Source organism: Taudactylus pleione, unplaced genomic scaffold (genome assembly GCF_031769625.1).
Source record: "Taudactylus pleione unplaced genomic scaffold, aTauple2 ptg000554l, whole genome shotgun sequence".
Classification (NCBI taxonomy): domain Eukaryota; kingdom Metazoa; phylum Chordata; class Amphibia; order Anura; family Myobatrachidae; genus Taudactylus; species Taudactylus pleione.
The window spans coordinates 1,195,001-1,220,211 of NW_028284956.1; the positions used below are offsets into that span (position 1 = coordinate 1,195,001).

At 41.5% G+C, this 25,211-nt stretch overlaps 1 protein-coding gene across 5 annotated transcripts in view; it reads right to left on the reverse strand.

The window, feature by feature from the left end:
* PRDM16 (PR/SET domain 16) overlaps positions 1 to 25,211 on the reverse strand; it is a 696,909-nt gene that overhangs the window by 317,036 nt on the left and 354,662 nt on the right. The gene's annotated exons all lie outside the window — the stretch shown is intronic.

Sequence of the window (25,211 nt, forward strand, 5' to 3'; positions counted from 1 at the left end):
AGTAGGCAAGTATGCATAGAACATGTGTGAGATACATTTTACAACTTTGGGTGGTACACATAGGGGCCCTTACAAACATCTGCTATAGGGCTACAAATATCTAGTTATGCTCCTGCCCATAGAGCCATGTCCCATTTTCCTAGTAATGTCTACAATAGCAACGATACTGACCCTTTGCCTCCTACATTTTCGGCAGACGGTATTTTTACTTGTATTCTTTTACAAAAAATAAATGTATAGAAATATAAACCAAAGCAAATTTCTGTTTGGTTAATACGGGTTATTGTCCAAGGTTTTATATACCATTTTGGTGTACTTGGGACAATATCTACTATATATAGCATGGTAAATACACTTTTTGTCTTTAAATTGTAACATTTGTCATGAATATTCTCCACTGTGCTTCTAGATTTGCATGACAGAAGAAGGATGTACCCACCCACGAGGAATATTATTCAGATTTTTGCAAGTAATTATTATTTCTTAAGGAGATAAAGCCTAATGGTGCGTACACACGGGACGATTAAAATGCACAATATGAACGATAGCGATATCGATCATATTGTTATCGTTCATATCGTGCATTTTTTGGTCCCTTCCAACCCACCAATGAGCTGCGATGCACGGGCACGTATGGACGATATCGACCAGGTTACTATAGGGACCAGCGATCATTGATCGCAGGTTGTTGGCGGTGTACTGGATGACCGATATCGATCATCCAGCACTCCGGGAAGGTGCAGTACGACTGTTCGCACCGTGTGTACACACCTTAACTTATATTGTGATATAAATTTGTCATTTCATGGTCCTCAATTTTGAAACATTCAGTCCACAACTTTATTACCACCTTGATAAGTAGTAAGATCTTTTCTTGTTGTGGGTCACGCCTCTTTTAAACAAATATGAATGAGTGTATTTGTAATAAAATATCTTTACTATTTTCTGCTCTCACCTATTAACGGTGCAAATGAAGCTACTGAAGCGTTCACCAACATAATGGAGAGGTTCGCAGTGATGGATTATTAAAATTGCAATTAGTTTTGTCTAAGTATTACTTATCACAATGGAAATTTAAATAAACTTCATAAATATTTAAAGTTCTCTGTAATTTAAATTGACATGAGTCACTCAGAAGCATTATGGAAATTGATATACTAAGCAAAATAATTGGCTACATGGAAGGAATATATTATTAAAAAAATATAAATGACATATAAATTACTTGTGCTGGATAACAAGTCAGTGTACTACAACTTTCAGAGCAAAGCCTTACAATATCAATAAATAAAGGTTTTAAAAACCATTTATTTTTTTAAGAGATAGTTGTATAAGGGGTATATTTACTAATGTGCGGATTTTTAAAAGTGGAGTTGTTGCCCATAGCAACCAATCAGATTCTACTTAACATTTACCTAGCCCCTTCTAGAAGATTATAGCTAGAATCTGATTGGTTGCTATGGGTCACATCTCCAATTCTAAAAACCCGCTTGTATGTAAATACCTCTAAATCTGGCTACACATAGCCACGCCCCATCTACGATTTTGGCCCCACCCCTTTTACCAGGCTCTGATGCATAAAACTCTGATGTATAAAACATGAAATGCAGATCTTAAGGCGAAATTGCACATACGTAAATTTGCCATAACAGATATACTTTCAAAAATATACGCAAAATAAATATAATATAGAAAACTGTTATACAGAGGGTTGTGTAGAAAATAATGTGGTTGTGTAAAGTGTCTGCGCTAATTAATGACAAACTAAAATTAAAATAAATATACCACTCCAGTACCCTTCTAATACAGCGGAGAATCTGATTAAGAGCTGCCCGTAGACGCCATCACAAAACCGGGACTTTCCAGTGTTGCTACCATCGTGAGAGAACAGGACCAAGAGCATTTCGACAATTGGGGGTATGACATAAGTTGTTCCTTCCGTACCAGGCAACAGGCTGCTGTGAGAGTCACCGCGGTAACGAGCTGTCTAGAGAAGGATTTGGATTGGTCATTCCGGTAACTGGCTGGTCCTTTGGAGTTTTACTATGATCTATACGTAGGGGCAGAACTATGGGAGACAATGGAGGCACCTGCCGCTAGGCGCCAGCACTGATGGAGCACCTCCTCCATTGCCCACAATATATTCACCCCACTTAGGGCTGTAAATGTGTACCCGAGTGTACCCGTCACGGCCGCCCAATACTGGGGCACCAGCGACTGAGTCTGGGGGCAGGTCTTTAGTGGCGCAACTTCCCTGTATGTGAAGCAGTCGGCTGTAGACTGGGCATTTTGTGATTTGTAGTTCCACCACAGTAGCAGTCTTACAGTATCATGACTGAAACTCAGTCCTCAAAGCCCCCACATCAGGTGGTTTTCCCCTCTATCTGGAGTATCAGGAGGAATCCCCACCCAGATCAGATGGCTTTTGCCTAAATCAGGAGGATTCTGAGCCTCATGCTAATTGCACCATACACGTCACTATTTTATCTGTGACCAACGCATAGCTTTATATACCCGAAAAAGGATGGGGGGATATATCCTGCAAATTTACTTTAGTAAATAGGCCTAATAGAAACAAATTCACATATTCTATATTAGTATTTTTGTGCGTATGTATAGATAGAAAGATAGATATGTACCATATTTATTTTCCCTTTTTACAAGGGGGGGGGCACCAAATTGAACTGGCCTCGGGGGCGTCTGGGATTAATTTATGCCACTGTCTATACGGGAAGTAGTTATTAAACCTACCATCAGGATGCAGGCTGCCAAAATCCTGGCGCTGGAATCCCGAACCACGGATAGAAGACCGACATCAGTGGAGATGCCGACGCCGGAATCCCAACAGCCGACATATCCAAATCGTAAGTATAGCGGGTGCAGTTAGCTGTTAGCTGGGGGGGCAGGTTTAGGCACCCCGGAGGGGTTAGGGTTAGGAGGAGGTGGGTGGGTTAGGCACTAAGGAGGGAGGGTTAGGTTTAGGCACTAAGGGGGAAGGGTTAAGTTTAGGCACTAGCCGGGAGGATTATGGTTGGGGTGCGGGGTAGGGAGGGTTATGGTTAGGATGCAGAAAAGGAGGGTTAGGGTTAGAGGGTTAAGGGGAGAAGGTGGCATTCCCGAGCATCGGCATGCCACTGTCTGTCTTTTGACAGCCGGCTTTCCAACTGTCAGTATCCCATACCCAACCCGTTCTATACACATTGGTTAATATACTGTTAATATAGTGAAAAACTTATCTGTAATACAGCAAAGAACTTTTTGACAGCATTATTTAGGACTATTAGATTCCTTATATACTATTTTGGTATTTTATGTGAACATTGCTATAAGTTGTGTGTGTCCCATGCATGTGCAGATTTATGCAACTATCCAGATTTACTAGTCACTCTGCTTTTAGCAAACTGATGTCAATTTCAACTTCATTGTCATTGTTACAATGCATTTTTTTTTCCATGGGAATTTAACGTACCTATTCTAAGTTTTAGCGTAAGGACATGATTCCATTAATGTGTATATTTGTATGCTTGAACCCACAGCTCTTGGGATATTTTTATTTCAGTTTATGTCATTAATTAGCGCAGACACTTTACACAACCACTTTGCTTCCTTTTTGAGGGTTTTGCATAAGTATCAGCTGCTTTTAATGAGACAGGTTATCATCTGTATACAAGTGCACTTGTTTCTTTTTAGAGAAAATTAGGTGTTGCCCATAGCAATTGCTCAGAATCTAAAATTTCTTTAAAAAAAATAAAAATAATTTCCTGCTTCTATATAAATTTGTGTATAAAACATTGTGAAGATTTTGGCTAATGAGCTTCCCTGTGACGGGAAACGGATGGTGCGGAGCACAGTAAGACAGACCAGGGAGGGGGCAGTTATTGTTTTTGTAAATATGAGCCCGATTGGTTTTTTAAAGGTCCACTCTCTTGGCTGCAATACAGGTATCATCGTTTGGGCTCATAATTTGAGGAACAACTCTCCAATTACGCATGTTCCTAGAAGGTTAAATCATGGATGGATCATTTAAAGGTCCACTGGTCTAATCAGGACAAGCATTAACACACGGCTACTCCCACCACGTGCCTCATTTTTGGGCCATACATTCAGCAAAATCTGGTCAGGTTGCCAATATCGCAGAAGATATAGACACGTGACCAAGCAATATTTACTCTCTACCATGGATGAATAGCAGGCTTTAAAATGAAAGGTCCATAGAGACTGTCGATCCGGTTCAACATCTGAATGGGTTATTTCAGATACCGCCCTTAATAACTTGAAAATTTAGTCCATCAATGACCACATTTGCCCGTGGATGTGGTCATCACCCAACTTTGTTGGGTCATGCACGTCTGGTCAAATCCAACAGAGACGCTTTGCCTGACAACACAGTGTATGGGCACCTTAACAGGGAGATATTTGCAAGGTGTTCATTGTTGTGTATATGAGCAAATGGAGCCAATGATATACAGGGGATAATGCAAAGTTATTTTTTAACCTACCAGTATATTTTTGGAGTGTAAGAGGAAACCGGAGCACCCCCACGCAAGCACAGGGAAAATATTCAAACTCCACACAGTTAGGGCCGTAGTGGGACTCGAACCCAGGACCTCAGTGCTGTGAGGCAGTAATGCTAACCCTTACACCGTCTGTGCCCAGAGTTGAACCCAAATGGGAGTTGTGGGTGTGGCTTGCATATTTTTGCAACGAGTAGTCCTAGGCAACTGCAGGCGATGCCTGTCACAGCCGCAAGCAACTCAGTTGCATCTCTAGCGGCTACAAGGGACCGGGCTTTACTTGTTCATTGAGGGAGTATCAATGCAGTTGCAGGCTTAATTTTTTAGACTTATGGCTTGCATCAGTGATAGCGTTGGTGCAAATGCGCATTGAAATTTATATTAGCTATGTAAGCAAGCATATACGGATAGTGGCGGACATTTAGCTTTGTGCATGCAATACGAGAGCAGTTATGGACGGCTTGCACTCAACTCTGTAGCAGCCCAATAATGTTTGTGCATACTGCCTTCACCTTACTTTACTGTAGAGCTATATTCATGCAGGTTGCCCTTAGCAGCACCTGCTGAAAATGCCTTTTCTTTCATGCTTTTCAGCAGGCTCCGAGTGTAAGCTAGTTAGCAAAAGAACCCTAAACATTAATTACACTCTCACTATCACAAGATAAAAGTATAAAGTTCAGGTTAGTGTTGTTAGTTGCAGAGGCATGCCCCCAACAGACACCTTTCATCCTAGCTCCTGTCTTATCTTATCTCTGGAGATGTGTGCTAGGCTGCTACAGGAAGGTGTTGTTAGTACAGTAAAAGGAGAGTGGAAGGTGATGATCTTATCGCAGAACACTACAGATACAGTAGGAGGAAAGTATTTGAAATGTTACTGCATGTTCTGCTTTCAGCAAAGTGCTTTCTGCCCCCTGGTATTCAGTTTGGTGATATGTTGTATCAACAGAACCAATACAAAACAAACATAAAACTTTCAGAGCTGTATAATAAATCTAAACTGAACCAAACCCAGATTTAATGATGAATGTTTAAAAAGTTATAAGCAAGAAACAATTAATGTAAAGGAAGCTCCACCCAAAATTAAAAATGTAGATTTTGATGTGTGGATTAAAGGATCTACACTATTTAGATAGACAGTCAATAGATCGACACCAACTGGTAGACATGCAATAGGTTGACGGGTAAAAAAGGTCAACGTAGTCAAAAGGTCGACATTGGAATGGTCGACACTTTTTTCTAACCCTAATCTTCACCCTAACCATCCCTCCTAGTGCCTAACCCTAACCCTCCGGTAAGTGCCTAACCCTAACAAAAAAGTGTCGACCATATTTGTGTCGACCATTACAATGTTAACCTTTTGTACTTCGATCTTCATCCAAGTCACCCTTTTGTGTGATGGCCTTTCGACCATGTTGACCTATTGCCTGTCTACCAGTTGGTGTCTACCTAGACACTGTCGACCTTTTCATGGTCTATCTATTGACTGCCATCCGATTTGGACGGATGTGGGTGTCAAAGTTTTAATTTTCGGCACCCTTGGACCTGGCTATTCAGTGTCTTTCTGGGGGTATCTACCAGTCCAATAATATGACGACCACCAAACAAGTCTTTTAAATACAGCTGGTCTTTGTGATCACCTTATAAATCAATTACAACCAATCAGGCTCTGGTGGAATCCTATGCAAACACAGGGATAACATACAAGCCTGGATGGATTCAGCCCACTACTCCAGTGCTATGCGGCAGTAATGCTAACCACTGTGCCACCATGCTGCCCCAAACATGGAGAAATATTGCCATGAAGTCATGTAAAGCTATATCGGGGCATATGTGTCTGATGTACACATACACATTATTATTATTACTATCCTTATCATTACAACGTACATTCGATATTTACATTTTTACCGTAATTGTTACGTTTAAAATGTTAATTGTTCAAGCTGCAAAGCAAAGGAGATTCACATGAACTCAGCCCAATACAAGGAGTCTCCACCCTGTGTAGGTGACAGATCAGAATCAGATATACTTATAATGTCCCTTATTACTAGGGAATTAACTTTTTTTTTTTTTTTTGCAGGATAAAAGTCACTTATCAGATTCCAAAATTCTTCTTCCAAAATGCAGGGGATTTTTTTGTACTGAACAAATCTAAGGCAATGTTTTTGTTTTTTTTTCTTTTTGTTCCTTTGTCAAAGTTTTTTTTTATTGAGAGACATTGATGAATAACCCGTTTAATGCCTGGGAGCTTCTGTCCCTTTCAGAATTAAATACCTAATTGGCTGCCAGTCTAATATCCCCTTCCCCTACCAATTCTCCTTTCTTCATTCCAGCCGGGCTGCACAATGTAATTAAATAAATATCGCGCACACCTGAAATGTAGAGATTTTATTAAGGCTGCCATCTGGCTTCCATAACGCGCTGTAACGTATTCAATAAATCTTCTCCCTAAATATACTTCAGGCCTACGAATACTTCACACTAAAGACTAATCCATCTTTTTAACTAGCCTAATATATACTGCGTAAAAAAAATGTTATGGTAACATTATTGTCAGCGGTCAGGGGATTATAGTTAGGAAATGGCCGATTATAATCCAGCATCTGACACTTTAAGGTCATTTTTCTTTATTCTTTTCACAGGGGCTGAAAACGCTATAATGCACAATGGATTGCAATATATATTAACTCCTGTAAATAATCTGTATCAACTGTGAGTTCTGATGTCATCACTTATAATCGGAGAGTTCTCATGTCATCGCTTCAGAGTTTGTTAGGAAATCTTGTGTATTATCATCAATAACTCACCCTCTTCTGTATATTATTACGGATATTAGAAGTCACATTATATCTCTGGGACGGGGATGAAATCACTGGACCCATAGCCTTGTGCTTTTCTGTGGCCACAGAACTGCCTGGCGATATATCTTATTTATATCATGTACTGTACAGCCCAATGTGCTTTTCTATGGCTACAACTGCCTGGCGATTTCTTTTATTGATATCATGTACTGTACAGCCCAATGTGCTTTTTCCCACATAGGGGTATATTCAATTTGAAGCGAAAAGTCCGTTGCCGGACTTTTCGCCATCATCAAAGGTTTTGGCTGCGATAAAGTATCGCGCTTGTCTCCGCGTATCCCCGTATTCAATTGCAAATCGTCGAAAACGGGACCCGGCGAAAAAGTAATCAGTGAAAAGTCCTGTCATTTTATCAGCCTGACACCCCCCAAAAGATGCTCTGACATGGGGTTTCACTATGGGTACCCCCGAATAGCCCTGCAAAAGGTATTTGGGGGTCTTTAAATGGTCTCAATAGGTGCTATTTAGCGTCTTTGGGAGAGTGGTGAAGAATAGCATTTAGCAACTTTTTTTTTGGAAAAGTAGTCCCATCAAATTTGGGGTACATGAAAATGGGTACTAACATATTTTAAACTTGCTAATGTGAAGATTTTAAAAAAGTCAAAAAACCACCTGCAGCAAGCAACTGCAAACAAAAAACACCTGGGGCATACTTGGGGACCCCCCTGAGTCTATTTCGCTAGTTTTAAAGTGTGTCCCCCCACACTTTAAAACTTTTTTTTTTGCCCCTAAAACGAAAGTACTGTAGTTTGGGGTGTCCTGTGGAACTTTTAAGACATTTGACACAGATTACCTTTGGGGGAACTGTCCAAGTTGTGCAGGGTGGTTTTTGGAAAACCCCAATTCTGCACTTTTTTTCGACATCTATTCATAGGTGATACTTTATCGCTGGGATCGAACCACTGACTTTCCGCACTGGCTAAAAGTCGGGATAATTGAATTCGGGGATAAGTGAGCAATGCGAAAATGAAAGTAAAGTAGCGCCGATAACGGCTTTTCGCAGCCTAATTGAATATGGCCCATAGTGTAAATATGCACCATACCCTCCAGCATGACCACTTCCATGCGGATCCCAGATCATGCGACAGAATTTCAGTGGTTGCAGAAGTTTAAGGACCCCTGCAGCCCCTCCTCAAGACCCCACTGCGTTCTCTCCCAAGCGGTTCATGAGATGATGGCAGAGCCAGGGGTCGGAGAGGCTAGAATGGCATTCATTTTGCTATGGGGCTCAACGACTAGCAGTTCCGCCTCTGCCCTGAACTTCCCACTTAAGTTACTGTTGCTGTTACCAGCACTGCATTCATGTATTCATTGACCAGGGTATATAAACACCTTAGTTACTAAGGGCCCGATTCAGCAAGGATTGCAGTTGCTTATACGCACGCAGCCGGCTGATTAATTCGCACTGCGCATGTGTATGCATCGTGTGCAAACTAGACGCTGCGATCGGGACTGCAATCGCAGAGGATATGCAGGCCCATGGCAGAGTGATAGACATCTGTGGGTGGTGATAGGGAGGTGGTCAGGCGAACGCAGGTGTGCCAGTGCGTTGGGACGGCATTGCAGGGGCGCGCGTAAAGTATCCACTGCGATACCATAGGTCTCATAGCGTGTGCAGAAGTAAGCAATTCCTGAGTGAGGTCTGACCTGCCTTAACTGTGCATATGGGTCCGATGTTACTCAATGTTACCGATTGTCTCTCTATGTTGCCCAACTATACGGACATGAGTAAGGGGACGGGGGCGTCCTTATGTCAGGCTGCGATCGCAATACGAATGTAATTATTTATACCACTGATATTCGCAACTGCATTGCGTGCCTATAAGCAGAATAGCGATCCTTAGTGAATCAGTCCCTAGATTCACGCAGGAAGCTCCAATCGTAAAATAAAAAGTTTGTGGATGAGGGGGCATTTTTTTTAACAAGCGGATGGCTCATGTTGTGGGTCTGCAGTTAATAATGGGTAAGTTAATTTCAAATTAATGTCAACTAATTTTTTTTTTGTCCATTTGGGTTCACTCAACTTAACCGGAAGTCTGTACCACCCCAATGGTGGCAGCCCCTCCACTCTCCCTGGAGATTTGTTTGTTTTTTGTTGCCGGTGAGTTGGATATCCTGAATTATGTTGAAGGCACCCTTGGAGGCGGTCTCTGCCCATAATACATGCGTTGTGTTGTGAGTTAGTACATTGCTGGGCTCAGAGACGCCGAGAGGGGAGGGAGCGGGTATTAATTACCCGGGGACGGGCTCTCAGTGGCCCTGGCTGGGCTGCGCTACATTGTTTAATAAACAGCAAACCTATTTTAATGCTAATTTGTGTCTTTATTTTAGTTAAGTATCAGGACGAAGTGGTGTCAGGAGCAGACGGCAGGCGGCCATGATACTATGTTCCGGTTTGGCAAGTTCCTACGTTGCGCCATCAGTGGTAACCACGGCACAGAGTAAAAAGGGTGGAACCCCCACTATTCAGCTACCAGGGGTGGAATGTTTTTTTTTTTTTTTCAAAAACATTGCTTAAGGTGGTATTGTCTGTTCATGTTATGTATTGACACTACGTCACATTATTTATGTTGATAATATAAACATCACTGCTGCTCTAACTCAGGACTGCAAAAACAGCATCACCCCTAATATTCCATTATTGGGACTTTATTGAACCCCAAAAATTCACTTTTATGAGTCAACAGGTACACAGAGGCGTCTCCATATTCATAATGGACTGTAAAATATATCGAACCTCCAAATCCTTGCTCAGAAGATGTAGAGACTGATACAAAAGCCTCACTGTGGGACAGAGAAAAAAGGAACGTCCCAGGGGTCATTCTTCTCCAAATCGGTGATGTTTTGTCTGCTTTCATGATTTAAGGTTTGTCAGGAGATGTCAGGCGGGCTGTAAGGCCAAGGACTTCCTGATGGCTGGAGATTTTCTTTCACACGACCTTCCTGATGCTGATTTTCGGTCTGCCTTCAGCTCTGACAGAGCCCGGCTGGCAGCAGATTCACACAGATCTCCTGGGCATTCTGGCATCTTGGAAATGACTGGAGGCTGCTCTACCTTCTAATCATCTCCACAATAAACTCAACAAGTGATTAGTCATTCAAGACAGATCTGATTCTAATATTCTTTATTTAACTCAGTCATTACCGCGGCGCTGTGATTTGCAGACCCCTGCTGTAGACATTGACTTAGGAGGTAGAAAAAAAAAAAATTACTGACATTAAAGACCACCAAGAATAGATAACGAAGGCCATTACTAATCACTACAGATTCTTGATTTATTATGCTCACTGTAGAATTATTTTAAATTCGGTGGTCATTAATGCAGAGTTGGATTTCTACACATCCCCACCAATATGGCATTGACCTAAACCATAATGGAATACACAGATTTCCTGAATGTTTGCGTGTGTTTGAACACTGCCATAAAGTCCATTGCACATATCAAGGCAATGACTTAAATTGATAAAGGACAAAGTAATGTCACATGGTTTCTCTTTTGGAATTCACCTATCACTTTGTTCTTCCCCCGGCATGTCCTCCATTTATCACACCTCAAAATGACACATCATTGTCCCAGTTCAATTTATTGCACAGACAGTGCAATGGTTAGCATTACTGCCTCACAGCACTGAGGTTGTGAGTTCGATTCCCACTCCGGCCCTAACTGTGCAGAGTTTGTATTTTCTCCCTCTGCAATGCGTGGGTTTCCTCCGGGTGCTCCGGTTTCCACCCACATTCCAAAGATATACTGGTAGGTTAATTGGCTCCCAACAAAAATTATCCTTAGTGTGTATGTGTGTGAGCATGTGGTAGGGAATATAGGGGGTCATTCAGACCCACTCGCGAGCGGCAGTACGCTTGCAAGTGGGTCGACATTCCCCACTGCGCATGCGCACGACGGAGGGAGCTCCGTCGTGTGCATGCGCGAGACCCGGTGAGCGATGGGCTTTCCATCGCTCGGGGTCTCGCACCAAAGGGGGCGTGCTGTCGATGTTGATTGACAGCAAGCCCCCTTTGGTGGGCGTGCCGGGGGCGTGCCTGCCAGACGGAGGCGTTCCCATGGGAACGCCTACCGTCTGAAGCCGGCCCCACTGACATCACTAGTGATGTCAGTGGGAGTGATTTTGGCTCTGATAGAGCCAAAATCACTCCAGGGCTTGTGGCTGGGAAACCCGACCGCAGGGTTTCCTTCGCAAGTCCGATGGTCGCGATGGTCAAGACCATCGCGACCATCTTGTTGGACGCTCGTATATGCTGTGGGTGGTGACCCACAGCTATACGAGCGTCCAGGAGGACGCTCCATTTTAATGGAGGAGGGCCCCGATTCAGAGCGAGCGCTCTGGTCAGAGCGTCCGGCTCTGAATCAGGGCCATAGATTGTAAGCTCAACTGGGGCAGGGACTGATATGAATGGCCAAATATCCTCGGAAAGTGCTGAGGTATATAGGTGTATGCTAAATAAATAACTGGTAATAAATAAGTAAATACATTTATAAAACTATAAATACAGGGGCTGGTGGTGAGTGGAATGTGAGTTGGCCGTAGATGCTTCCGCATTACATCCACGGAAATAAAGGAGCATAATGGCCACATTTGCATGTATATTTGCAGTGCACTCATCTCCTATCTGTACACCTAGAGTTCAATCCAATTACATGCAATGCCGCACGTATGCACCCATAGGGCTGTGTACAAAAATCCACAAATCTGGGGTGAGATATGGCCGCTAGGGTGGCGGGTTCCTATGCCGATGCCAACGTTGACATGCAAGCCCCCCAACATTGACAACTTGCCCCCCTCTCTCGCATTCATGGGCTAGTTAATTGGATTGAGCCCTTAGATACTCGTCATTCTGAAGAAGCTGGAGGGGCATACTCTAGCGAAACGCGTTAAGCAATTTTAAACCTACCATCGCTGCATATTTGTGGAAGAAACTCGTGCACAATTGTGAATTCCGGTCTTGGCATTATTCAGCGATCTTTGGACTTATTAATATCTGTGGACATCATTGCTTTATCCGGATTTTCTAACACACAGCTACAAGTGGACTGAGTACCTCAGCCCAGCCATCTGCGCGTCGTCGCTAATGGGACAGGTTTCCACCAACACAGTAACCACTTGGTCAATATTTGCTGTTGTACAACCAAATGACTGTCCAAAAAATTAAGGGCCTGATTCAGAGCCGGACGCAATTAGCGCTCGCTCGTCCAGAAAATAGGGGTGGCTATTCAAATGAACCGTTCGCTCTTTGCAGTCTGTTCACGCCTCTAGGTCTGAACGAGCGAACAAAACTTGCGGTCGTTTTTTGAAAAAATACGCCCCCTGGCCACTCCATCCTACGTCATGTCCGCTATTTATTAGATTAATCGAGTACATCGTACAGCGTATGAACTGCTCGCTATTCTATGGGTTGGTTTTTGCTACCACAATTTTGCGAGCAGTTCTGGCTATAAAATAACCCAGTGACGTGGTCAATGACGCTGCTGTTTTAATTATGCACGCCCATAAAACGCCCGTTTTGACCTTTAAGCACGCCTGCGTTCGGATCTCCACTCCCCGTTTTCAAGCACCTTCCCCCGTTACCACCCACATACGCCTACTCCTGTCACTCAAATTATCAGGCATTCGCTATTTTGCGAGCACATGAATTTCGGCCGCACTGACTGGTTCGCGCATGTGTATAACGATCCGTACGCATGCGCAGTTGGGCAAACATCGCTCGGAGCGAACGAGCGGCCGCTTACGAGCGGCTCTGAATCAGGCCCTAAGTCCTAAATGACGTTTAAAAACTACGTTATACGGGAGTCCCCCTAGCTGGCTTTACAATATTTGATTATATGTTGAAGAGCCCTTTATGCTATTGTGCTTTAATTCATTGTTTTATTATTATATTTAATAAATATACTGCTTTAGTGTTTTTACATCCGTTTCTCATATATTCTTTTTTAGTAAAATATTTGGTTTAACGAGCGCTGGTTCTTATACCTTTTCAACTCATCATTATGAGCAGGGTGGACTTGCATCAGCCTTTACTTGGTTCAAGAGAGAAGTCTGAAAATAGGTGTATTTACACTTCTGTCCAAATCTGCAAAGTACGCAATTCCGTCACTATGCTCTTGCGCTGAACTCTATGCGAGGATGCCAGTTAGGCCTCATCAGTTGCAACTGGAGATGTTGAGTGTATAGTGTACAGCATTTCTGCACACTTGGGATCTCATTCAGATCCGCTCGCAAGCGGGTCGGTGTTGAGGCCCTGCGCATGCGCAGCGGCCGCACTGTGCGTGCGCAAGCCCCGGAGCGAGAGAAATTCTCTCGCTCCGGGACTCACTACAAAAGGGGTGGCTGTCGATGGTGATTAACAGCTCGCCCCGTTTTGTAGGCGGGACGGGGAGGGTGGCTACACAAACGGAGGCGTTCCCGAATGAACGCCTGCCATTTGAGGGTTGCCCCACTGACATCACTCGTGATGTCAGTGGTGAACTTCCGGCTCTAATAGAGCCGAAAGCTCACTGTGGTTTCCGGTAGACGAGACCCTACCACAAGGGTCTCGTTGCAAGCCCCGATGGTCGCGATGGTCTTGACCATCGCTACCAGTAACCTGGCTGCTCGCTAAAGCTGTGGGTGGTCACCCACAGCCTAACGAGCGGCCAGGAGGCCGGCTCAGAACTTAGAAGCGGCCGCCCTCATTCAGAGCGAGCGCTCGAATTTTGCGAGCGGCTCTGAATGAGGTCCTTGGTTTCGGAGCATGCGTAGTGCAAAAACAAGCAAGGTACGCTCTGAAAACTAGCCTATGCCCAACTCGGCATCACGCACATGGCGCAGAACAGCCATTCTGCGGGACAGCAAAGCAGATAGGAAAATCTATTGTAGTGCTGAAACTTTGCACCTACAAATTCTGCTGCAAAATCACCAATCTCTACAGTGAATTGAAAAACAATATATATTATTTTAGAGATGTGCCGTTCAGTTCTCCACAAATCCAAATCCACACGAATTTCGCGAATCCGGACAGATCCGAGTGGCGGTTCTGATCTCCTGAGGAGATCCAGACAAATCAGAGTCACTGTTTGGAATTCGGATATTAAATCCGAATTTTGGGTTTGCGAAAATCACATGATTTTAGTGGTTTTAAAAAACCTTTTTTTTTTTTTACCAAAAACGCGAAGATGAATCCAGATCCAAAACCAAAACATGGGGTACGCGCACATCTCTAACTTATTTATTGGCTTGGCTATGCCCTCCTGCATCATTAGCTAAACATACTATTAGATCTCTCTAGCTTCTTTTTATGATTCATGCTACATACCGCTGTCCAGAAATCACAGAAGGAACCTACATAACGATAAGACGGGATGCAGTTTATTTACTGGCGTCTGGAATGCCAGGAAGCCCGACTCTGTACTGAAGATCGGCGTCTAAATCCCACGGCCTATCTTTAGACAAAAGCCGAAATCCTGACGCCCGGCATCCCAAATTAAGTTAAGCAGGGCCTGTTAGCTGTTAGCCGTGGGGGCAAGGGAGGGTTAGTTTTAGGCACCTCCGGGGGGACTTAGGGTTAGGCACCCTCTGAGGAGGATTAGTTTTAGGCTAGAGGAAGGGGGGTTTGGGTTAGGCACCCCCCAGGAGGGTTAGGTATTGGGTGCGGGAAGGGGGGGATAGGCATCACCAGGGGGAGGTTAGGGTTGGGCACCAACGGGGGGAGGTTAGGGTTAGGCACCACTAAGGGAGGGTTATGGGGGGGAGAGGGGAGGGTTAGGGTACTTAGCAGCCCCAGTCAGGATCCTGATTGTTCGGGCTTCCAGCTTTGGTATTTTGTCTGCTGGCATTACATACAGATTCCCAATAAGACCATGTATTTTTTTTTTATATATATATAAATGTTGTACAAGCGCATATAGAAAACAATGCATTAAAGTAATCTGAGGGTGGAGACTCATTCAAATGTGGTATAGATTTAATTTCACTTGGTCTTTTTACTCTGCTTTAACATTCAGCTTGCAATCCGCTCTCAAAAAAATTAGCAAATACCTCAAACTACAACAAAGCATAAGATTTAATATCTCTCAAAACTAATATCTCCAGCATTTCTCAATAAGGGACCCTGTTTATACAGATTAACACCTTTCCAGTTACATTCCAGGTTTTTTATTTGTTCTCGTTTTAGTACAATCACGGATGCAAACTTCTTAATAGTACTTAGTCTCCATGGCAGCCAGAGCTGACCTCAGTATTATTGTTCTCAAGAGGGAACGGACTCCACTATATGTTCATTCATTGAATTAATGGACTGCTGGTTCTTTTATGAGTGGCCTTCTGACGACAAAAATAGACATTGTAAAAATGACTTCTTGGCTAAACACCCGGCGTTCCCCCACCATTCAGTGGCTCATTTGTGGCTGACTTATTGCAACAAGGTAATTTCCATTTACAAAAGTAACAGTCATTGTAAACATCAATGGAAAAAAAAAACTTTTTTTTTCTTCCTCGAAACAGAATAATTCTGTCCATAGAGCCTCACTTTAAAACTGAACGTATAATTGTCCTTAGAGAGAAACGGACTGCTAGGTTTATACAGGGTTTAATTTTCTTGAAAATAGTCCCTAAAAGTTTGCAGAAGTAGATTTTCTGTGCAAGAATCTCATTTCCTTCCTTGAGTTTTTTGAGGTAGAGTTACATAAACTTTTAAAATAGAAAAGGGACGAGGTGTTGCACCTATCAGCCAATACTGTAGTACTCACTAGAAATGATAGCTAGATTCTGATTGGTTGATATGGGCAACACCACCAATTAGAAAATGATAGTTAGCATCTGATTGGTTGATATTGGCAACACCTCCAATTACAATATTATAGGTAGGATCAGATTGGTTGATGTGGGAAACACCACCAATTAGAAAATGATAGTTAGGATCTGATTGGTTGATATGGCTAACCCCTTCAACTTTCCTTTTTGACGTTTTACTAAATCTACCTCATTGGTGGTTGTTTATTCTGAATAATTAAAATGTATCTAATTAAAAAGTACAAACCCTAAATATTCCTCGATTTTATAGTGCTATTTGCTTACATTTATAAATATCAAATAAGAACTTTGGTTGGGTAGACATAAGATATTCTGAAGATAAAATATAACTAGTCTGTGTGATCGAGTATGATCTGTTCACTTAGTGTGTGGAGAGTGCACTGGCGTTGGGTGTAGGACGCACCACAGATATGAGAAAAGTGCAGGCTTGGTTCCCCTGTCGGAGGTGGCATCAAGCACAGTTTTTTTATTTTTTTTGTCAGCGAGCCCTGAAGTACCATTTACATAGACCTTGGGCAAACCACATTTTCACAGAGGAGCAATGTTTTCCAACTGTGTATGCGTGAAATGCCGAGGAAAGCCTTACTGTGCACACGCGAGTTGAAGTTTAAGATGGCATTTGCATAGCATCTGTAATCGCAATGTCCTTAGAAGACCACTGTGATCCATGGGCGATCAGCATTAGTGTGAAATAAGCCATATTTTTTGGTGTTTTAGGGATACAACATCTTTTTAAAAAATGTTATGTCTATGTTCTCGACCGTCTGTCATGCAAAAGCAAAAATTTTGACGCCCATATTGGAAATATTTTTTTTTTTTTACAGCTCTAGCCTATAATATAGCAACTTTATTTTGCCTGCAGTTTAACAGGTCTTTATATGAAATGGAAAAAAATGAACCCCTTTCTCTAGTGAAAATGGGTATTTTGGGAGGAGTTAGGGCTCTCCATAAGTGACCGCGGCATTAGATGAAGACTACCCTTCTCCCAAACCTTGCATGACGTCCCATTGTTTTGTTTTGTAATAAATGTACACATGTTTCACTACTTTCTCTATACATCAGAACACAAACACCCATCCTGGGAGATTGATTCCATGTTCCAGCTCACTTTTACATACATGTACTGTATGAAATAAGTAGACACGTGCGGGTCCGAACTTATGAAATCCGAACACATTCGGGGTTCCGAGTAGAACCAGGTCAAGGTTCGGATCTGTTGCTGGTTCGGAACTCTGATTTAAAAACCAAACTCGAATTTTGAAGTCAGACATTTTAGCTTTTTTTATCATCGATTTTTGATTGTTTTTTTTTCCAAAATCAAAAAACTTGAGGGTGGTTTTGCAAAACCAAAACACGAACATAAATTCAAAACCAAAACACGGGGGGTCCGCACACATCTCTAGAAATTAATCATCTGCTCTAATATCAGCTGGAATAATGATGGTCACAAATTTGCAAATGTTACAATAAAATTTAAATAAATTATTATTTTTTTTGTTTTTTTGTTTTTTAAAGAGGCCTACCTGTACGCAATGACATTACTATTTTTATACAAAATAATTGAAGTAGATAAACAAATCTCAATTGAAATGGGCACAACTGTGAAATAACCTTGAAACATTTAAAAGTCTAAAAAGGAATAATTTTGTTGATTTGTGTGTTTATATAGATGGATGGCTCCCCTGTTAGCCCCGGGCTGTGTGGCCCGATAATTGCTGTACAAAAGACAGTTACCAGCTCTGCCCGGCTCTTCCCCAACTAACTTCCTGACTCCTTAGTGAAGTCTGAGCTCTGTCTTATCCGGGTCATAACTCATCAGTCCTGCAGGTCCCTATGGGACACATCCAAGGGACCAGCCCATGTCCCACATTACCAGAGGCCATTTTTTTGATGGCCGATATATAAATAGGAAATTGTGCCCGGTCCGGAGGGACGCTCCTTGGCTATCATACACAAATAATCATTTCGCAAATTATCATAATTATCAATCAATCATCTGCTTGCAAACAATGAAATAGTGAGGTATCAGATGTCTGCTTTGACCTTAAGTATTACATATCTCATTTTAAATGACAAGAGATTAATAGTTTCAGTAATGCATATTTGAATGTAACACAACACTGTTATCTTGTGCTGATATAGCCGTACAAGGCCAGCATTAATATTATGTTCTTTAACCTCACATGTAGCTTAGAGAAAGATCTGTAATTGATGAGTTGTGTCATCGTACCTTAATGGGGAAATATGTCACAGTTTTTACTTGAGCAAAAAGAAAACAAACTGTAAACAAATTAAAATGAAAATAAATGAATAAAAAATAACTCTGTGACCAGTTCCCAGAAATTAAAATATTTAATTGTTGGATCTAGATAGATAGATAGATAGATAGATAGATAATGAGATAGATAGATAGATATGAGATAGAAATGAGATGGAAAGATATGAGATAGATCGATATATACATTGCTCATATATATAATTTTATATATATATAAATATATATATATATATATATATATATATATGAGAGAGAGAAAGAGCGCTATTTATAGATCTATATATATATATATATATATATATATATATATATATATATATATAGAGAGAGAGAGAGAGAGAAAAAGGGAGAGAGAGCTATGTGTAGATATATATATGTATATATATTCCTCTCTCTCTCTCTCTCTCTATATATATATATAGAGAGAGATAGAATTATATACACACACATATATAATCTCTATAGATCTACTCTCTCTCTGTGTACACACACACCTATGTTCTGTAAATATATATATTTTTTTTTTACTTTATAAATATATATATATATATATACACACTGTATATATATATATATATATATATATATATATATATATATACACATATATATATGAGTTCGTTATTATTACACTGCTCAGGGTTGCGATTTTGTTTGTTGTAACCTTATAATTCTCTGGCCCTGATCCAGGAGAACAGGTCACGTTAAAGAGAGGAGGCACAAATCCTGCTGCTTTCTTCATATCACAGAGGATTTAAGCCAAACTGATTACATCTATTTGTTGTTGAGGGATAAATTCTTTTTCTGGTATGTTGAAAAATAATTGTGAATCTGTTGCCCAATGTCTATCCTATTGGATTTTGATAAGAAGGCTATTCAGCTTTAATAATGTCTTCTATCCATTTGCAGCCAGCTCTTAACATGTCTGGTTATTTGTCCCTAAAGCCTCTTCAGCCATGCCTTTTCATTACAAGTCTCTCAGCCGGCTCTCCAGAGAGACTGGGCCGACAACAGTGATAGATAGATAGATAACTCTATAGATTATCTCACACAGATGTTTTCTCTCCAATTGCCCCCAGGCTATTCCTTCTAAGTAAACAGAGACTAAATAGAGGGTCTACTGAAGGGAGAACTCTCTGAGGACTGGGACACTGCAACCAGCACATATTAAGAGACTGCAGATGACTACAGGGCCATTCTTTGACTCCAGGCTTGACTCAAAAACATTTATACAAACTGGTTTTTAAAAGGGAACGTGAAAGACACCAGTGTTTGCACCCATGTGTGCGGTGGGTATAATATTGCGCACTTGTTACATTCAAAAAAATAAATAAATTATATATATATATATATATCACAAGCAACTGTTATGTAACTTTGCTTTAAAATACTGAACACAATAATAAGAACAAAAAGTGGATACATTTTAATGAATACATTGTTTTAATCAACGTTACTCATTTTTAAATATCATCAATTTGATATTACATATTGGAATAGTGAATATGAAACTGTTCTTAATAATGTGATGGAACGGCGTCCATACAGCGTTCAATTTTACGTCACGTTCTAGTTCGCTGTCAGCTTCATATAGGTTATTTACATGCTTTTTTTATGTGGGCGTTGCTGATTCAGTAAGAAAAATATGACTTTGTGCTCTATAAAAGTTACAGTTTTTGCATTTAATTTATCCACTTTTTTACAGTCATTAGCATAAATAAGAATGACAGTGGTGAAACAAAATGGCCATATAATGTTATGGGGTACAGAGAAAGGTAATCCTAAAGACAAGGTAACATGATCTCTTTTTAGGAATTCTGCCAGTGTTTTGTAAATCGTACCTTCTACAAACAGCAGTTGTCACAGTTGCGGCTGGGTAAGTACAAAGCATACCTCCAGCAAACTGAATTCTGTATTTCGGAGGCGTGGCCACTTAATGTTGAGGGTGTGGCTGCAGTAAGATGGGGTGTGTCACATGTCCTGGGGTATCTATAGAGTTTCTGAGGTACTAGATCGCACACGCACCCAAGCCCTCCCCTAACCCTTGTGACTCCCTTAAAAATACTCCTTTTTCACTGTGTGCAGTTCCTCCCAGCCATCTGGGGATAATCATATGACTGTAGGGATGGCGGTGTCTAAATCTGGACAGTTAGGACATATGTACAAAGCAGAGTTTCCTCTTATCAGCACCTAGGAGCAAGAGCAGGGGGTTTGACAATGCGTTTCACATAATCACATCCCTCCCCCCTGATTTCTCGCAGGTCAGGGACATGATGATGTGATTTGCATAATATTGCGGCATCATGGCCCAGCTCTGCCCTGTTTTATCAGGATGACCTTCTCCCAGGAGCCCAAGAGATCCCACTGAAATGCGTTTGACTTTTGACCATACCTGGAGAGTAGGACTGAATGGTACAAAGGTAATTTAGACATAGGCCAATTACTACCCAGGATAAATTGTACACATGAAGAATTCTGAATATAGCCGGTAAGCCGCCAGGGTCACTTGATCGGCTGATAGGCCAGAGGTCAGCAAGGTCATTTAACTGGGTGGGATCAGGGAAAACCATGGTTGGTTTAACGTTGATGGCCAATGGTTTTGCCATTGATAGTGAAGATCAAATGGTTCTCTACCATTAATGGCACAGAGCCCTGCAATTACTTTCTTTTCTTTCTCCCTGGAATCAGGACATGGAGCCTAGCTCTGCCCCTGAAGCCCCCCAACCTGAATTGAATCAGTATGATTTTACTGCCGGCCGCATGGCCGGCGGTTCAAATCCCGGCAGCGGCAGCCCGGCAGAGGTGGAAATCCCGAATGTTTTTAGGCAAGTATTAACTAACCTAATACCCTCCCCTAACCCTCCCTTAGTGGTGCCTAACCCTAACCTCCCCCCCAAGTGCCTAAACCTAACCTCCCCCCCAAGTACCTAACTCTAACCCCCCCTAAGTGCCATACCCTAACCCCCCTTCCCTGCAACCTAACCCTAAGTCTCCCGGGGGGTGCCTAACCCTAACCTCCCCCCGGGGGTGCCTAACCCTAACCCCCATTCTCCTAGCCTAACCCAAACCTCCCAGGGGGGTGTCTAATCCTAACTCCCCCACCGGAAGCCCCTAATCTAACCCAAGAGATCCCACAAACCCAAGTTAAGCTGCATACACACACAACAATTTTTTGTACGGTTATCGTTAAACGATATTGTTTAACGATAATCGTTTGAAAAAAACGTTCACTTTCTGAGTCAAATGAACAATTATCGTTCATGCGCGTTCATGTTTGTAGTTTGTAGTTCAGTCAGACTTGTCAACTCAACAATTTTCAGTAAGGGAATATGCAAAAATCATTTGTAGTTCAAAAAAATCGTTCATTACACTTTAAAAAATCTGACAGAAAATCGTTCATAAAATCATTGGTAACAAAATCGTTGTGTGCGTATGCAGCTTAAGAAACGTTTTCAATCTTTTAGCTATTTGTAGCAAACGTATTATCTTTGGTGCATGACTACTGAACAAATACTATGCAGGGTCCAACATTTTGCTTTTAAACTGATGCAAAACAATTGCTCCCCAAACGTACTTGAACTTTTTACCTTACTGCTTTGACCTCACTGACCCAAACTATTAAAATGCCCAGCACATCTCCAAATCAATTTATGATCTCATAAAGCTGGGCCACCATTCTACAACGCGGTTTTAGTAGAAGACACATTTTTACACCAGAGTGCCAGCCCAGGAGCTCAGATGCCTCTTAAGACAAAAACATTCTATTCATTTGCCTATCATCACGCCATCCACATTTGTCCTTAAAGATCCTGGTAGGATGTTACAAAATTTGGTCTAGAATTCAATTTACAATTAGACTTATTTAAACTTGGTCTAGATAATGCAACAATTATGCATATGCAATAGCAATTAAATGGCTGAATAAATCCCAATGCTTTGGAAGCCTTAAATAACGGAGTTGCACGATAATAGGAATCTGCCGTACTGCCACCTTGTCGACGTGTCCGATCACACAAAAAGATCCCACCGAGTCACAGACAGCACAGAGTGAGTTATAGAAATGGAAAAAGGTAAAAAGTTCACCCCTATAGACATTGGTGATTTTGAGAGGTCAGTAGTTGGTCACAACACGTTTTCCTGGTACACTAGAACAGGTTCATCCTTTGTATCACACTCTTTGCAGCGATATTGTTAAAGTCATGAGAAGGGACAAAAACAAACTCGCTAGCTGCCTTTATCTGAGCCAGCGCACAACGCCACGAAACTCGTTTTCAATAATAACAGACACGTTTAATATGCAACTAAAATTGAAGGAAAAAAACGTCATAGAATATTTGAAAGAGAAAAAAAGACACTAGAGCGAAATTTCAAAGTAAAAAAAAATATATATATATATATATTTGCTAAGAGAAGTGAGAAACAGGTGCTCTATAGTGTATCAAGTTTTTTCAAAAGAAATATTGCATATTTAATTATTATGTATATCCACAGTATTGATATAAAAGGGCTAATCAGAATATGTCTTTTCTGGATCATCAATTAACGTCCCTCCTGATCCAATACCAGGTGATGCTACCAAGATGTACCTTATCTCCATTAAAGGTTGCAGAAAGGTGTGTCAGTCTCCCAGGCTCATCCCGCCTGTGTGTTTACATCCAGCACCCGCACTCCTTATTAGAACACGTCCTCAGCGACATCACCTAGAGACGTGACTCATGCAATTGTTCCCTCCTAGGTGTAACACCGATACCTGGATCTCACCACTCACGATACCAGTTTCTCCTGGGGAGTGGGCCGGGCGTCCCATCTCTCGTTCCTGCTAGTATGATTTTCCTGCCTCTTTCTTTTCGCGAAAATCATACTAACAGCAGCAGGAGCGAGAGATAGGTCACTCGGCCCCCTCCCCAGGAGAAACTGGTATTGTGAGCTGTGAGATCCAGGTATCTGTGTTACACATAGGAGGGAATTATTGCATGATGAGCCCTTTTATGTCCACACTGCGATACGCATAATAATTAAATATCTAATATTTATTTTGAAAAAATGTAATACACTATAGAGCACCTGTTTCTCACTTCTCTTAGCAATCATTATCCACCTCTGAGACTTTTCAACAATAGTCTACGTGGAGAACAAATGGCAGCCAACTGAATACAGGGAGTGTATTTGAAGATTGTTCCTTTTTAAAAAAAATAAGACTTTTAAAAATAATACTTGGAAAAAAATGCTTTGTATATAAGGAGACACACATAGGCAACAAGGTTGCAGCGCTGTATCACTACCACTATTGTAAGAAATATTATATATATATATATATATACATACATACATACATACATATATACATACACACACGCACACACGTGTATTTTGGAATATTTGCATATCATAATGAAATATCTTGGGAATGGGACCCAAATAGAGACACAGGATGCATTTATGTGTTATATAAACCTTATACACACAGCCTGCAGGTATAAGGTATAATATTTTCAATAATTTTGTGGCTCAAACAAAGTTTGTGTACATACATGAAATTAATTTACATTTCATATACACCTTATACAATATTTTTAATAATTTGTGCCTTAGACAAAGTTTGTGTACATTGAACCATCAAAAATCAAAGGTTCATTTTCTCAGTCAAGACAAAAAAAATTCCATATTTCGGAATATTCTGTATTTTGGAATATTTGGATTTGGGAGACTCAACCTGTATATATAATTATTCATTTCTATAGTTTACATAACTTTGCATTAAGGCATAAACAACATTATGCACACATTGGAAGACATCTATCTGTACTCATTTAATGCACAATGATTTACTATTGGAATCCAAATGTATTTTTAAGTAGGGTACAGTCCTATTTCACTAGCACCACATGTGTGCCAGGTGTAAACCATTTACATTCATGTCTTAACTCAGAATAAGACAGTCTGAGCCTTGGGTAACGATTATAGGATAGTTGGTCCATAAGTTCCTGAATATTGGGGGCTCGTCCAGAATTATAACCATTCTGCTTGTGGAGAAGGAGTTTCATTTCCAAATTTTCCACTTAAAGAAGCAGGTCAGGAAGGGTGGAAACACTGGGTATGATTCAGAGGAGCACACAATGCAGATGATCATGCAGTGGAGTGATTATTTGCTACTGCGCATGCGCAAAATATTCTGAAAACCCCTACGGCACATGAGTTACCCTGTGTGTACGCACAAATACACTGTTGCATATGGGACCACTGGCATTAGAAATGGCGAGGCAAAACTTGAGAGGTGGTCTGAAGTGAATATACTAAAAATCAGTCTCATGGGCGCATTATGGAAGTGTCGTGGGCGTGTCAGCGAAAGCGGCAGCATTCATAGGAAGGCAGCCGCAGCCACAGAAACCATGTTTAGACGGAGTTCAGGAGGAGACACTGCACCTGGCTGGTAGACGCGGTGGTGCACTGATGGGGGAGTGTTCAGAACCACCGGCATCATTGCAACATGCACTGAAAGTGGGCATCTCAGGGATTGCACATTCTGACGCTTGTTAGTAAACATGGGGAAGGCTGAAACTAGCATTTGCATATTGTCGCCAGGCAATGATTGCATGCACCTATGAATCAGACTACTGATTGAGTGGGTCTCTTAACAAAAGATCAGCACGTTTGCGCTGCACGGTTTACATGGTTACAGCCCTTAAAGTGCACCAACTGCATGTACAGTAGTGGCTGCAGCCATTTTTTGGCCTCAAAAAACATTTCTTCTGCCCT